The 16,016-nt window shown below is 43.8% G+C and overlaps 1 protein-coding gene across 5 annotated transcripts in view; it reads right to left on the reverse strand.

Moving 5' to 3' along the window:
• Positions 1-16,016, reverse strand: part of LOC124138501 (5-hydroxytryptamine receptor 1D-like) — a 194,683-nt gene that overhangs the window by 72,885 nt on the left and 105,782 nt on the right. For 2 of the 5 annotated variants that reach the window (XM_046505195.2, XM_046505198.2), the window contains exon 1: positions 96-238. The exons of 1 other annotated variant lie outside the window; for it this stretch is intronic. The gene's annotated coding sequence lies outside the window, so the exon portion shown is untranslated. Of the gene's footprint in view, positions 1-95; positions 239-14,834; positions 14,893-16,016 lie in introns of those variants that run through there. 2 more of the 5 variants (XM_046505193.2, XM_046505199.2) reach the window with 2 other exon arrangements.

The raw sequence follows: 16,016 nt of genomic DNA on the forward strand, positions 1-16,016 counted from the left end.
TAGGAAATGTACATGTGTACATACATAATCTACACGTAAATACATTAAAATCTACCATGTAATGTTATATATAAAGCAGAAACACAGCAACTGACCTGGCGCTCCGTGTTAGACAACGGGTCTTAGTAGCTACCGTAGGTCTACCCGGGTACCGACTCTCACAGTCGATCTCGTGTGTTACATTGAAAGCCACATAACAGCACATACAATACCCCTGTAACACCGGGGCCGCTCAACGTATTATGCTATTATGCATACCTGGCACGTAGAGCAGGGTTTGCTCGATGACAACGCTCCCTTTTGTATGAAAGCCCATTCAACCCCAGATATAAGAAATACCAAGAAATGCATTATATATAATAGATATGTATATCGCTTATGTTTAAAACTGTACATATGCTTAAAATTGATTTCTGTATGGCTGTTGAAAGAATAGTTCTATTTATAGTCTATTTGGGATCTGAGCTCGGCTTTGTAAATCTACCTCACAGTTGGACGAGGAAACTCTTTCACGACATAATCTCCATATTCACGTTTAATCCTTTAGTGCCCAGTAAAGCGCATAATGTACTGAATAGCGAATAATATTTCCCCGTCTGTTTGTTGGTGCTTTCTGGCTTGTAGCTTCGTTGAGTGCACTCTTAAAACCATCTTCTTAAATTAGAATAACAACGACTAAGTCCATGGTTATAATGGACAGAACAAAGGCCACGCGGTCAACAGGTGCCGAGCCATCGTGCTGTAGGTATTGGCAAGATGGCAGTATACCTGTCGGAAGCAATAAAGTGCCAATAATGGTGCGAGTTGAGTATCATCACGATCAGTGCAGGTAATCGTGTTAATATATACGCTGTATTGACTGTGTCCGACGCGTTGCACTGATAAGACACATCTCCACGTGATGGTACAATGGATTCAAAGAAATCCAAGAGAGCGTCACACGTGAATTTGCAATTCCACAAACAGCTGGGTTTGTCATAAAATGAAGACAAAAATAAATATTCAGACTGCAGCATTTCGTGTAGACGGTTGTACAGAATTCTGAAACCGGGGTCTTCAATAGAAAAATAGAAACGAGTACAGTCTTCATCGAAATAAATATCAACAGAATCTGGTTTACAAAATAATGTTACTTCATATACAGTTAACGCTCGTAAGTCCGGACCTGTTAATCAGGAAACCCCGACTTCCGAACAATCAGTGTTGGGGACGTCCATTTTTTGTTAGGGACATCACTAATAACCAATGATTCTATAATCCGGAAACTCGATAATCCGGATTATTAACTGATAACGGTACACTCCGGTCTTGTGTTCGAATCTCAGGCTATGCTATTCGGATTGTAAGCACAGTGTTCGTGTTTTAAGTGAATGGGTATGGGTTAACGCCGATTCAAGGAATACTCTAGCAATATCACGTCGGAAATGTAGTACTACCTACATATTGATTCGACCATTGGTGACGTTCTATTTTTATCAAGGGAGTGATTTCAGCACGATGGGTGATTGAGAAATTCTTTAAGTCGTGTTTAAATAATATTTCAGACAATCACCCTGGGGAGAACCAAGATCTACCGACACACATTGTGAATCTCACCCGTGGTTTTGTATGACAAGCGGACGCTCTCAACAACTGACCACATCGCTGCCCTCTGACACCACGAATAGGACGCTGCTGACCACAAACGTAAATGCCAACCATCAAATTCCACGTGGGCCCTTTTAAAAATCTTAAAAATCTGAAAACTAAAATTACCCTTCATATGCAACATGTTTAAACCTAAATAACACCATTGTTGCTTACATTTGCTCAATCTCTGCTGAATGATCAGACATAATCATTGAAATCTGTATCTTCATTAAAACTGTCCAACACTTTCCCACGTGAACAATCTATAAATCCTCTAAAACCTTTGATAAATCTTTGAGTCTATCTTCACGACGTTCAGTTAATCACCCGTTTCCTATCAATCTCATTGTTATGCTTTGCATCCGTCACATGAGTAATCCAAGCCTAATGTATGATTAAATACTTAATTATGACGTGAAGATGAATAACATTGACAGGCTATGCATCTCACACATCAGCAACCATCCTGCTTGATACTCCCCAAGCTCCATCCGGGGACGTTACCATCAACTCTGTATGATAGACCACGTTCTCATGCTATTTAGTAAGACATATAGCTTGGGTAAATGAACTAAAACGAACATAATAAGCAGTCTTTCATTTTTTCTAAAGCTTTATTATCCTACGTGATAGATGAATCTTGACTATGTGTTGTACAGACATGATCCATATGGTTCCCACATCGTACGCTATTGTACCGAGGGACAGTCATTAGACGGGATAATATGTCAAAAGAAACGCATTGTCCTTCACTAACGTATTGTTCAATTAGTTGAACCACATCTATATTTATCTAAGCATCAAAGGATTTCCCATGCCCAAAAGTTAATTATGTTATAATGTCGTGTTTTGTAATGTGAATAATACTGATTGGGCCGTGGTAGCCTAGTTGGCATTGCCCTCGTCCGTCGAACATCTCTGAGTTCGATTCCAAAACCGTTGACACAGGTACAACGGCGGGCTGTGTTGCGATATTGCTTAACATGTCCATAAATCGTATGTCGTTACTTGTTATTTTGTTTCAATGAATAATAACCACATGGATGTTTTTACACAATTTTATTCGTCATTTGTCCAAAATATACCAATAGGATTTACCCTTAAGAAGAGGCAGAATTATGTTGATTCTTAATACATAAGGATTCCCTGCTTTCATTGGAAAAACAAATGTAGACCACAATTATTTTTTTGTAATGTTTCATATATGATGTTTTGAGTGGTGGGTGCTCCCTTATCGCAAACACCTGCTGTCAACACTGATTTCCAGTGAACCATCCATATAATTTTCGACGCTATTTTGCCTTTTACGCTCAATGGAATCTGTTCCGGCAGATAATCGAGACTGATTATTCTCTGGTGTTTTCTATTTACATTAACAGTTTATTCTATAGACACCTCATGCATAATCATCTCTGGTAATCTCTTGACAGTACTTTGATGAGTTATAACAATGACATATTTTATCATCCAAATATACCTTTGATCATGTGATTACAGGACAGAGTGAGTGAGGTAGGGGCAGGCACTGGGCAGGCTCTCCCCGTGTTCCCCCATTGATCATGACTATCAATGACCTACATAGTGTTCTATTGTCTCATGTAGCACATTCCGCACTATTCCCGACACTACCAATGAATAACTGTGTCTCAATTATCCCACAACTGGCAGCTATAAATCACGGAAGACTGGCGATATCAGTAATTGATATTACAAATATGTCCCAGTCGTGGGAACCGATTGGAATCAGATTCACATTTTCTCCAGATTTTAGTTTTTCAAAATGATTATCTTTTTATGACATAAGTCACCCTTGATATTAAATATAACTCATGTGCAATTCGGTCTTTTCGCGAGACAACGTTCACGTGAACGTTTCACAAACACTACGACGAATGACATTGCAAGATTCCTCAGCATGGAAGCCCAGCGCCAAGCATGAACAGGGGAACACATCTTTGTATACACGTAATCATATGAAGCGAATATTTAGAGATGTATAGTTAACGTCAACACATTTATGAACAAGGAGACTAGCCATTAACGAAATGTAAGAAAAAGAAGACGAGTCATTGAAGTGAAATAAGAAAATGAAGACTAGCATTGAAGAAATGTAAGAACAAGAAGACTTACCCTTGAAGTAATGTATCAAGAAGACAAGCAATTAAGGTAATGTGAGAAAAGGACAACAATATAGAGGCAATTAAGGAAGACACAAATATAGAGGCGTGTAAGAAGGATAGACAGATAAAGGCAGCTACGAAAGATAGCCAGTTGAAGACATGTAAGAAGGATAGCCAGATGGAGGAATTTAAGAAAGATAGTCAGATAGAGGCATGTAAGAAAGATAGACAGATAGAGGCATGTAAGAAAGATAGACACATAGAGGCATATCATATGGATAGCCAGATAGAGGCATTTAAGACAGATAGACAGATGGGGTAGGTGAGAAGGATAGCCAGTTGAAGGCATGCAAGAAGGGTAGCCAAATAGAAGCATTTAAGATAGATAGACATATTGGGTATGTGAGAAGGATAGCCAGATGAAGACATACAAGAAAGATAGCCAAATAGAGGCATTTAAGAAAGATACTAGACAGATAGAGGCATATCATGTGGATAGCTAGATAGAGGCATTTAAGACAGATAGACATATGGGGTATGTAGGAAGGATAGCCAAATGAAGACCTGCAAGAAGGATAGCCAAATAGAAGCATTTAAGATAGATAGACATATTGGGCATTTTAGAAGGATAGCCAGATGAAGACATGCAAGAAAGATAGCCAAAAAGAGGCATGTAAGAAAGATAGTCAGATAGAGGCATGCAAGAAAGATAGACAGATAGAGGCATATCATGTGGATAGCCAGATAGAGGCACTTAAGACAGATAGACATATGGGGTATGTAAGAAGGATAGCCAAATGAATACATGCAAGAAGGATAGCCAAATAGAAGCATTTAAGATAGATAGACATATTGGGTATGTGAGAAGGATAGCCAGATGAAGACATGCAAGAAAGATAGCCAAATAGAGGCATGTAAGAAAGATAGTCAGATAGAGGCATGCAAGAAAGGTAGACAGATAGAGGCATATCATATGGATAGCCAGATAGAGGCATTTAAGACAGATAGACAGATGGGGTATGTAAGGAGGATAGCCAGTTGAAGGCATGCAAGAAGGGTAGCCAGATAGAGGCATTTAAGCCAGATAGACAGATGGGGTATGTAAGAAGGATAGCCAGTTGAAGGCATGCAAGAAGGAAAGCCAGATAGAGGTATTTATGACAGATAGACAGATGGGGTATGTAAGAAGGATAGCAGAAGAAGACATGCAAGAAGGACAGCCAACATAGAGGCATTTAAGAAAGATAGTCAGATAGAGGCATACCATATGGATAGCCAGATAGAGGCATTTAAGACAGATGGGTTATGTAAGAAGGATAGCCAGTTGAAGGCATGCAAGAAGGAAACCCAGATAGGATCATGTAAGGATAAACAGATAAAGGTAGCTAAGAAAGATAGCCAGAGAGGGGATTATAAGAAGGATAGACAGATAGAGACATGTAAGAAGGAAAGACAGATAAAGACATGAAAGAGGCAGGATCAGGTTAAGGAGCCCAAGTAGAAGAGTGTGGAATGTAAGCGGAAGTGCTTGAGAATGAAATATAACTCGAAGTGTTGCCAGAGATAAAAAAAATAGGAAAAATTGTAGTAAGAGGAAACATGTCGGTGTGTACGAATGTCACAAAAGTAGAAGCAGCAGTTGAAAATTCTTTTTACAGAGAAAACAAAAAAGTTTGAAATAGCTAGTTCAGAGAAATACATCACAATCAACGCTTTGTTAGATTTACGAATTATTTTACCAGTACGTACGTCTAACCGAGTGGGTGAGTGGGTGAGTGGGTGAATGGGTGAGTTGGGTTTAACGCCGCTTTTAACAGTATTCCAGTCATATCACGGCGTGTCAGCTTAATGTGGGAAGAAAGCTCTAACTGATGCAGGTCTCAGACGTTTACCACTTCGGTGAAACCCACGAGCACGGGTATGGTGCTGACAAACCTAGAAACATAATCGGGGCGAACCGGGATTCGAACCCACAATCATAGGTTTCTGGCGTGCCTAAGGGACGCAACTCTGCACAGCGAATCGCGGCGCCTTAGACGACTGGTCCACCCGTGCCCCCACGTCTAACCGAACATGTAATGATTTATTATTATCATGAACACAGCTTGTTCACGCCAAGTTTCAATTGTTTTTGACTGTTTGAGAAGCAAGCTATTAGGAACATGACACCATATGAACGCCTTTTCGGAATCTATGACTTCACCCACTGTTCATGACTACAAGAGGCGGTCGGGTAGCCTAGTGGGTAAAGCGTTCGCTCGTCACGCCAAGGACCCGGGCTCGATTCCCGACATGAATACAATGTGTGAAGCCCATTTCTGGTGTTCCCCGCCGTGATATTGCTGGAATATTGCTAAAAGCGGCGTAAAACCAAAGTCACTCACTCATGACTACGAAAAAGACGTTTAAGTCACGACGTTCCAAAAATATATTTTCTGAGCTGATATTTCAGGCAGTAACATCTTTTCCACATTTTCCATGAAAACAAATACAATGGGTAATATATAGACTACCTAGGGGCTGCAAGGGATTACGGATTATCTGCCCTTCGGCACGGATGAGGACGTCCACAATTAATTGAGATCATCCGTACCTTAAATAGAATTTTCTAAATATAACAATAAACCTACTCAATATAGTGCACGTTATGAAAACGCGAGTTCAGAGGGGTTTTAATGAAAGTGAAAAATTGCCGGGCAAATGATAGTATAGGTTTGAAAATTGGATTAGATCAAAATATTACAAACGTCATCAAAACGTCACGAGGTTGGCGTGAGTCGCCCAAACACTGCAAGGTTAAGGACCAAAACACAACTGTGATATCCGTATCAAATACATGACCATCTTGTTTGTTTCATTATTAACCACAATCAAACATGGCAGTTTATTACGGCGGGTACACTATCTGACTTCACATAACGTTTTTATATAATGAAATATACTCCTGAAACAAGTCTACAAGTGGGAAATATATCTATATTCCAAACAAAGACCACCATCCCTGGTGAAAGATGATGAAATGCAATAAATAAGTGTCACGGTATTAATGCACTGCTCAGTTGACCAGTGAACTTTGATTTGAGTGAGTGAGTAAGTGAGTATGGTTTTACGCCGCTTTCAGCAATATTCAAGCAAAATATCACGGCGGGGGATACCAGAAATGGGCTTCACACATTGTACCCATGTCGGGAATCGTACCCGGGTCTTCGGCGTGACGAGCGAGCGCTTTAACCTCTAGGCTACCCGACCGCCCCCACTCAGTCAATAAGGATGTGTGGAAACTACCATGAAGACTTACCACTGTAACTATGTTCAAGCCCAAAGAGGGCTGCTGAGACAAAAATAGGTGACGATGTTGACTTTGGAAGAGCTCACTGACCCGCAATGACTCTCAATTCAACTCGCAATCCTCGAAAGTAGTCCCATTATAAAAAGAATTGTTGCGAAATACATACGGAGGCAACAGCGCGGGCGGCTGATTGGAGTGTGAGTGAGAGGTGAGTGTATCGTTATTGGATTAAAAGCTGGCGTCTCATAAGGCTATTGTAAAGGCAGTGGAAATGCGATTTCATGTTTTCGCTGAGTTTGTATGTGTAATTTCTAATCTGAATTTGATCGTGGACACGCCCAATACCATGATGAGTTAGAACACAATTCCAGTGATTCAACTTTCACAGAGCGAGTAAGTGAGTGAGTTATGGCGGTTTTACGCTGCATTTAGCAATCGTCCAGCTATATCACGGCGAGGGCACAAGAAATGGGCTTAATACATTTTATCCATGTTGGGAATCGAACCCGGGTCTTGGACGTGACAAGCGAACGCTTTTAGCAATAGGCTACCCCACCGCTCTCTTCTGTCAGAGAACAGCTATAGACAACATTTTATGTGCTTATATCTTTAAGTCAATTCTTATAAGTTTATAAGTTAGCAATAATAACTCAACAGATTGCTTTTTTGGCATTAACCCAGAACACAATGGACAACCAGGCGAAATCAGTGACATGTTCAGCGCAATAATGCAACACAAGCCCCGCCCACTCTATTTTTAGCCAATAAGGAAATAGTAGTCCGGTGGTGGGCGTGGTTAATTTTTTCGGCTTTTGAAAAACAACAACTGCTTGTTTAATCAGTCAAATGCCTTGGAATACTTGCAATGTATTAATAAGGGCAGATCTATGTCGGTGAATCATTTCTCAGATCTTTTTGTGCTGACATGTATGTTTGAAAAGCTTAGATATATGACCAAACAATGCAGTAGTTGTAGTTGTAGTTTTAGTTGTTTGTGACAGGTGCCACCGCTGCGGCAGGATACGCCCCCCTTTTCGCGAACATCCTAGATCATCACTTCTTGGAAGTAATTCATTCAGACATGGTCATGATATATGCGGAATCGTCCAATGGACTCTGCTTTTATCTTACGAATATGGAAGGGGAGTTGTCGCTTATAGTTTAGGTTTGAACAAAGAAACACCAAGGAGAGCATTTTGCACTTTGAAAGAGATTGTCAGCCTCTGAATTTAATTTCGACAATGAACAATGTGTGGTTCTGTGGGTTACCTGATATATCACAAACATGTTATTGTAAGAAATAAAAAAACGTTATTTTGTATACAATATAAAAATAATACACATACATGTCTGACGAGTAACCACGTAAACATGTTCTTAATCAAAACTCTTGTTAAATATAAAAATATAGTTTTATGTCGATTTGTATACAGAAAACTCCCATTATGTAATAGATAGAGAACATTTTTCTAGACATGAAAGACAACGCCGGCGAACAAGTCGAGCACTTGCTTACATGAAGCGTACGAGCATGAATGTTGTACATCTATTTGAGTGAAAATATATTCAAGGTGATTAACTCGCGATCAAATGGACAGGATCCTTTAACGTGACACTTCGAGATATGTGTATTATCAAATAGATAGCTAAGTACCAATGTGTTAACTACATTTGGGATTATTCATCCATCTAGATTCTAGAGACAGCCCGAGTCGACTCGAGATGTTTGCACTGCAGTAAGTAGACATACATAAATACCCGCACATTCCCATGCGAATACTACCTGTCATCGCTTCCCAATCATTGTATATTTAGACAACAGACAGACAGGTGGGTTTTATTCAAAGATACTTGGACAACGACGTTCAAAGGTTCAGACTGAACTCAAATACAGACAATGCGTTTATATTGTGAAACCTTTCTCCATAGCAGAAAGTAAGCGAAAATCTCTTGTGTTGGTTTCCTTACACTTCCAACACCAAAGGGCTATGTGTTGCCTCTCCCCTCTCCTTTGTAGTATTTCCTTGAGTTATCAATTCATGACTTCTTTTAATCACTGTGATGCTTGGTTGTCATGGCGGTGCGATGCGACGCGATGCGATGCGACGCGACGCGATGCGATGCGATGCGATTAATTCATGAATTCTTTTAATCCCTGCAATGCTTGGTTGTCATGGCGGTGCGGTGCGACGCGACGCGACGCGTTGCGATGCGATGCGATGTGGCGCGGGGTACTGCATACATTTCGTTACGTTGCGATGCGGTCCGCTGTGCTCGCGATCTAATGCGTCAATATGAGTGAACGGTAAACTCAAATGATTTGAAAGTAAAAGCGCCACCACCCTTTCATAATCTTAATTTGTCCATTGCCCGTATCAGAAGCATGTCTTTATGAATCACTCACAAAATGTGATGACACCTGGTGTTCTCGAAAAGATGAAAATCATGCGTCATCATATCGCAACAGAGCTCATCGAGCTGTTTTCCCCTTGGCAATGAGGTGAAACATCAGCCTGCGATACGTTGCAAAGAAAACCTTGGCTCGATTTGGCAACTTTGATCATGGACTTGGCATATTCCTCGAAATGAGTTTGGTAGAAAAACGCCAGAAAAAGCGTATAATTATACTCACTTCTCTCTCCCCTCCCTTCTGCGTTAGAAGATGCAGACCAATCTAATCCAATGTAAACATACCATGTCACATATGACAGATTAACACACAGTTACATGATCAGGGCATGGTGTGTAGTCTTAACGGCTTAGATGAACAGGCCCTCGTGACAGACAGTTCCAAGCTTCATCACAGTGAGCAAATATCACCTTTCTGAGAAAATCCGTTTTTTAAAAGATGTGTACAGCGAACATTGATCGTGTCATGAAACATATGTATTTTGCAGAACTAAAGGCTTTGGGTCTTTTATCCGCTATTATCATACAGCAGCAATTGGACGGAATCCTAATCCTGTCTCCGACTGTTATTGTTGCTATGGCTGAACTGCTGTCGCGCATGTTTGATGTAATGAAAACTGTCTGTTCATAAGAGCAGAACGCATCTCATTGGTTCCTGACAAAAGACCCTTTAGAGCGCTCTTGCATAAAGAGATTGGAAAGATTTGTTGTGTTGAGCTAAAGGACGCCTTCCACTTCCGGTTTCCTGAAAAAAATGGCGTCGGTCCCATCTTCTTGGCCAGTCTGTATCAGTATTCTCCATTCCGTATGATTATTTCCATCCACTATCATAGCCATTTGGATTATTGTCTCGTGTAACATGGCGTCTCGATGATGTTCCAAATGGAATAATGACAATGCAGGGGATACAATGAATATGGCCACGAGTGCCATGTATCGCTGAACAGCGTCTGGGTGGTATACGTCTCAGGAATATCCTTTCTAATTCATTGGTTGAACGGGAACTAATACCCCGTCTGGAGTCGACGATTTGGCTAAATACCCTAGAATATGCCCCGAAAGCACACATTGACACATATTGATATTCGGCGGGAATAGGACGTGGGCGCAGGATTGCTGGAGTATATAAACATTATATCATATCTGATGAGACTTATGGGTTCCTTATTGCGCGGAGTGAGTGTGTGAGAGAGAGAGTTTGTGTGTGAGAGTGTGTGTCTTTGTGGTGTGTGTGTGTGAGACAGAGAGAGAGTGTGTGTGTGAGAGAGAGAGAGTGCGTGTGTGTGTCTTTGTGTATGTAAGAGAGAGTGTGTGTGTGGTAATGTGTGTTAGAGAGTGTGTGAGTGTGTGGAGCGTGTGTGTGAGAGAGAGAGAGAGAGAGTGTGTGTGTGTGTGTGTGTGTGTGTGTGTGTGAGTGAGAGAGTGTGTGTGTGAAGTGCTTGTTTTATTTTTTCATTTTTGTGGCGTGTGTATGTGTCTGTGGGTGTGTGTCGGTGTGTGTGGATGTGGGTGGGTGTGTGTGTGTGGGTGTTGGTGGGTGGGCGGATGGTTCTGGTTGGTGTTGGTGGCGGTGGCGTGTTTGGAGATAGAAGGGGTCGAACGGAGTGGTCGTGGCCGGGGTAAGTAGACGTAACAACGATTCTCCGTGGTGGCAAGCTTATTGAATATACTCACAGTTGTTCCAACTTGCGCTGAGCGTTCGCCACAAGTAGACAAGGAATCGGCGTAATGTCAATGTGATTATCGATGACAGATGAGAGATGTGGAACGGCTGACAATACCCTGCTGATGTTATCGACGGCCGGGAACGCTGCCGGTAACGACTCATTCCGTAGTCATATTTACAAATGTTATTTCCATTAATACCCTGATTGGCTTCAATGAATAATCAAACAAAACATGAATGCTGATAGTGCCAGAGATCTGTGTATGACACAGTAGCGTTGTGTGAACGGTACAAAGGAATCTGGGTCTAAATGCACGTAACGACACGCGGCGTGATCGATGGCAGTCGAGATGAAGATGATGGGTACAATAATTAAATGACACTTTCCTTCCATCCGCTGACATGTTGCTAGCCTCAGTTCTGTTTTACACACGTGAGTGTCCTTGGGTTACATCTGTAAGCCTTGTGGAATACAGGGATGCAAATAGCAGTGATTTTGCATAGTAACTGGTAATGAAACAACGGAATCACATCCCCATGGGGAAGAACTGGTCATCAGTATCATATGCTTGTCGCTGGAGACAATTGGTAGGTTATGGGTCATCTTGCCTCAATGGCGTGGCTTGTTGGTCATGCTTTCAGTGTCAGGCTTGTTTTGCATGACGCGATGATTTAATGGGTGCCGTGTTAAAGCCGTAATATAACTGACGGAATACTCACACTCCCAGCTCTATATGAGCTCCCTACACCCTGTGAGCACCCTACACCCTGTGAGCATAGTACACCCTACCCACTGTGAGCACCCTACACCCTACGCTCTGTGAGCACCCTACACCCTACACTCTATGAGCACCCTACACTCTGTGAGAACTCTACACTCTGTGAGCACTCTAAACCCTACACCCTGTGAACACCCTTCACCCTACCCACCGTGAGCACCCTACACCCTACGCTCTGTGAGCATCCTACACTCTGTGAGCACCCTACACTCTGTGAGCATTCTACGCTCTGTGAGCAGTCTACACCATACACCCTGTGATCAACCTACAATCTGTGAGCACCCTACTCCCTACCCACTGTGAGCACCCTACGCCCTGTGAGCACCCAACACTCTGTGAGCGTCCTACACCCAACATCCAGTGAGCTCCCTACACCATACACACTGTGATCACCCTACACCCTACACACTGTGATCACCCTACACCCTACACACTGTGATAACCCTACACACTGTAAGCATCCTACACACTGTGATCACCCTACACCCTACACACTGTGATCACCCTACACCCTACACACTGTGAGCATCCTACAACCTACACACTGTGAGTTCCCTTCACCCAACACACAATGAGCACCCTACACCCCACAGTCTGTGAGCTCCCTACACTCAGTGAGCTCCCTACAATCTGTGAGCACCCTACACTCAGTGAGCTCCCTACAATCTGTGAGCACCCTACACCCTACACAATGTGAGCACCCTTCAACCTACACACTGTGAGCACCCTACACAACATGAGCACCCTACACCCTACACTCTGTGAGAACCCTACGTCCTACACCCAGTGAGCACCCTACACACCATGAGCACCCTACACCCAGTGAACACCCTACACGCTGTGAGCACCCTACACCCTACACTCTGTGAGAACCCTACACCCTACACGCAGTGAACACCCTACACGCTGTGAGCACCCTACACCCTACACTCTGTGAGAACCCTACACCCTACACCATGTGAGAACCCTACACCCTACACCCAGTGAGCACCCTACACACCATGAGCACCCTACATCCTACACCGAGTGAGCACCCTACACTCTGTGAGAACCCTACACCCTACACCCAGTGAGCACCCTACTCTCTGTGAGCACCCTACACCCTACACACTGTGAGCACCCTACGTCCTACACACTGTGAGCACCCTACACCCTACACTCTGTGAGCACCCTTCACTCTGTGAGCACCCGAGACCCTGTGAGCACCCTACACCCAGTGAACACCCTACACTCTGTGAACTCCCTACATTCTGTGACCATCCAAAACCCTTCACACTGTGAGCACCCTACATTCTGTGAGCACCCTACTCTCTGTGAGCACCCTACACCCTACACTCTGTGAGCACCCTACACCCCACACCCAGTGAGCACCCTACACACTGTCAGCACCCTACACCCTACACCCTGTGAGCACCCTGCACACTACACTCTGTGAGCACCCTACACACTACACCCAGTGAGCACCCTACACACTGTGAGCACCCTACACGCTGTGATCACCCTGCACACTACACTCTGTGAGCACCCTACACACTACACCCAGTGAGCACCCTACACACTGTGAGCACCCTACACGCTGTGAGCACCCTACACGCTGTGAGCACCCTACACACTACACCCAGTGAGCACCCTACACACTGTGAGCACCCTACACGCTGTGAGCACCCTGCACACTACACTCTGTGAGCACCCTACACTCAACACCCAGTGAGCACCCTACACACTGTGAGCACCCTACACGCTGTGAGCACCGTACACACTACACCCAGTGAGCACCCTACACACTGTGAGCACCCTACACGCTGTGATCACCCTGCACACTACACTCTGTGAGCACCCTACACACTACACCCAGTGAGCACCCTACACACTGTGAGCACCCTACACGCTGTGAGCACCCTACACGCTGTGAGCACCCTACACACTACACCCAGTGAGCACCCTACACACTGTGAGCACCCTACACGCTGTGAGCACCCTACACACTGTGAGCACCCTACATCCTACACCCAGTGAGAACCCTACACCCAGTGAGTACCCTTCACCATACACACTGTAAGCACCCTACACCCTACACACTGTAAGCACCCTACATCCTACACCCAGTGAGCACCCTTCACACTGTGAGCACCCTTCACACTGTGAGCACCCTACATCCTACACCCTGTGAGCACCCTTCACCATACACACTGTAAGCACCCTACACCCTTCACCCACCCTACACCCAGTGAACACCCTACATCCAGTGCGCATCCTACACCCTGAGAGCACCCCACACCCTGTGAGCACCCTACACCCTGTGAGCACCCTACACTCTGTGAGCACCCTACACCCTGTGAGCACCCTACACCCAGTGAACACCTTACACCCTGTGAGCACCCTACACCCTGTGAGCACCCTACACTCTGTGAGCACCCTACACCCTGTGAGCACCCTACACTCTGTGAGCACCCTACACCCTGTGAGCACCCTACACTCTGTGAGCACCCTACACCCTGTGAGCACCCTAAACCCTGTGAGCACCCTACACCCTGTGAGCACCCTACACCCTGTGAGCACCCTACATTCTGTGAGCACCCTACACCCTGTGAGCACACTACACTCTGTGAGCACCCTTCACCCTGTGAGCACCCTAAACCCTGTGAGCACCCTACACCCTGTGAGCACCCTACACCCTGTGAGCACCCTACACCCTGTGAGCACCCTACACTCTGTGAGCACCCTACACCCTGTGAGCACACTACACTCTGTGAGCTCCCCATACTCTGTAATCACTCTACGCTCCGTGAACACCCCAGTCGACAAGTGTTAACGATGGTCAGTTCCACCCGTAACAAATATTGCCAGTGTAAATGTATCGTGGAAAAAAAATCCTAATAAAACAATATTCCAAAGGAATATTTCTCCAAGAGAAAATAGTAACGAAGGAAAAGTTTCACTACCTGAAAAGGCTCTTTGACAAAGCACCCTACACCCTGTGAGCACCCTCCTCGATGTGAGAAGCCGGCTGAACGGGTAACCAGATCACCCTGACAATGAAAGGGGGGTAACTCTCGCAACAAGGGATTGAATGGTATTCCCAAAATAATATAAACTTCATCATGCGTCCTTGAAATTGATGCCACGCTGTGAAAGGCACAATAAAACTTGAGTTAATAAAAGCTTACAAAGGCAATGCGACCTATCAGGTTACTATTTAAACTTTGAGTTGATCATGACATAAGGCGAGCGTCTACGTGCACCCGTGCCTATTGCTTAATTCAGTGCATCTGACCTAATTTACCCCAACTTGACGTCTTCTTTGCAAATAAAACTCAGTCAAATACTGTGTACTGGGTAAACCTACCTGTCATTAATACATTGAGGGTACTTGGTGCGATTTAATCGGGCTATGCATGTATGGATTGAAGAGAGTGGCAATGGAAACTATCCTGTTAAAAATCTCGATCAATGACTAACAATGCAGCTGTTGTAGACGACAACCCACATGTAGACCCTGGGATGATGTGGACGACATGTGATAAACAATGATATGTAATCATCCCTTAACAGTTATTTTGTACGATAATAACTTTACACTTTTTACTCTCAGTGAAAGACAGACAAGCTTCGATTCAACTGATAGAAATGTCAAAGCTCCACACTAATAATATATGTAGAGGGCGTCATGGAAAATTATAAATACAAAATTCTTTGGAATAGGCCGTGTACAGCCGTACACAAACCTGATCTTGCCCTTTGTGATAAATCCAATGAAGTCATTTATATCATTGAATTTCATGTCCCTTTTGACACTAAAAAACAATTGACAAGATTGAGGAAAACAGGGCAAATATGCGGACCTCACTTTCGAAATGTCACGCTTGCATCCCAAGTATCAAGTTGTCCGACTCCCCTTTTTTCTTGGTTCCAGTCTATTGACTTACACTGGGAGAGTACCCGGGTTTGCTGCCAGGAATACAGTTCTTCTGACAATCTGGGTAACGCAGAAGGCTGCAGTGTTGGGGGTCATCACATTCTCCGAAAAGTTCTGAGTTGGTTCAATTTGGCAGAGCTTCCTGGGAGATGATGAGCCGAGCCTAAAAAGCTTAACCAGCCTGACTATGTCAGGATCGCCCAAACCC

The sequence above is a fragment of the Haliotis rufescens genome, unplaced genomic scaffold, assembly GCF_023055435.1.
Source record: "Haliotis rufescens isolate VD_foot unplaced genomic scaffold, xgHalRufe1.0.p SCAF_97, whole genome shotgun sequence".
Classification (NCBI taxonomy): domain Eukaryota; kingdom Metazoa; phylum Mollusca; class Gastropoda; order Lepetellida; family Haliotidae; genus Haliotis; species Haliotis rufescens.